The sequence below is a fragment of the Gigantopelta aegis genome, unplaced genomic scaffold, assembly GCF_016097555.1.
Source record: "Gigantopelta aegis isolate Gae_Host unplaced genomic scaffold, Gae_host_genome ctg2526_pilon_pilon, whole genome shotgun sequence".
Classification (NCBI taxonomy): domain Eukaryota; kingdom Metazoa; phylum Mollusca; class Gastropoda; order Neomphalida; family Peltospiridae; genus Gigantopelta; species Gigantopelta aegis.
Genome location: NW_024532946.1, coordinates 119,871 through 121,729, shown reverse-complemented (window position 1 = coordinate 121,729; position 1,859 = coordinate 119,871).

Below are 1,859 nucleotides of genomic sequence, written 5' to 3'. Positions count from 1 at the left end.
GAATATAGCCAAGATAAGGTAGGACATAAGTACTGTACTAGTCAGTAATTTGTGTGTTAATATATGTAGGAGTTAGATTTATATTGTATATGTTATAGGAGTTAGAGTTCTTGTGGATGAGATGAGACTTCTTGAAGAGAAACTTTTATATTCAAAGAGAAGTTACACTATATAGTGAACTTGTGAAATAAAAGATATGAATGTTATATTATGAATGTTCTGTAAAATTCAAGATGAGTATCCTGAATTTGCTGCTCTTTGTACTAAAGATGGGACACTTGGAATAAGACCACATACTCCCAGTATTATAATCTCTGTATTAGAACAGCTAAATCATTTCTAGAGGTGTTGTGCGTGTAAAATCTAATTTAATGATGTCTGCTGGTACATTCAAACATATTCTATTTTTGGTTTATTAATATTACATTGAGATTATATTTCTACATTAATTTAACGATATTTTGTTTTGTATAACTTACAATATCATAGTGTTGTCATAGTAAGATACAACTCTTCAGAAATATGGAATTTCCTATTTAGCAGCAATCTTTTCCGGTGAAGACATATAGCATTAAATATTACATATATATATTTACTACATAGAGATATATCAGTTGGGATTTTGTTATAGCAATGTTTCCAAAAAAATGTCAGTGTCTTGTACATATTTGCAAAGCTAATATTTTTATAGTAGATTATGATGTTCAACTACAAAACGTCTTCAAGGGCAATTTCCAAAAATCTTGACATTACAGACTTGGTTATCTGTTCTCTGTGGTATTGATCAACTCACTTATCTTGAAGCTATAGTTCAGTACAATGGTAAACTTACTGAGCGCTATCCCAATGCCTATGAGGTCAGTATGATAGCATTCTTTAACTGTTCATTTAATTTGTTATATATACTATAGTGGTATGAGTTCTTGAAACCCAGTAATGATATGACTGATAAAAATAATAGCAGATAAATATCAGTTTAGAAACCAAATGAATGTGTATCTACTTGTTGTACAATTAGTTGAACAACATACAATTATTATAGATTATTCTATATATTATTGAATATTATAGTCTAGTACAAAATGGAGAACTGAAATGTGTAATCTTGACACATGATAATGTAAACTAAGAGTGATTATCTTATTTGACTATGAAGTATGTATTAAGTGATCAGTTTTAATATGATTTTTTACTGGTACCTATTAAAAACGTTTTATTTTACTGTACATCATACACTAATGGAGTCACAAAAGATATGCTGAAATACTACAAGTGTATGTGTTTCTATATACATAGTACACATTTACGTTTTGATTTATATTGTATATGTTATAAGAGATATCTTTCAGCTTTGCTCCTCCCTCACCAAATAATGTTATATATATCATCTTCTTAAGATAGTGTTCACTAAGATGTTTAATTGTTATCTTTAGTCTGCTTTCTTAAGATAGGAAGAATAAGTATTTGAGAGTGAATTTGAACAAGAGCTATGTATTATATTATATAATAATAATAAATATATAAAAAAATATATATATATATATAATATATATATATTTATAACTAATAATATAATATATTATTATTATTATATAATATAATAATTATAATAATATATAATTATTAAATAAATACAATAATAATATAGTTATAAATAAAGTTTTATAAGTGTATTTATGTGTGTAGGATGGACATCTTTATAATTATTGTTGGAAGATTTAAAGGTGATATATTATGTATGGCTTTTATATGACTATTTTAACATTTTTATTCCTATAAATATTATAAGAAAACTGAAAGAATAACAATATCACCTCTTTCTCTTAGAAATGATATTAAAGTCCAGGTTCGATTTTTGA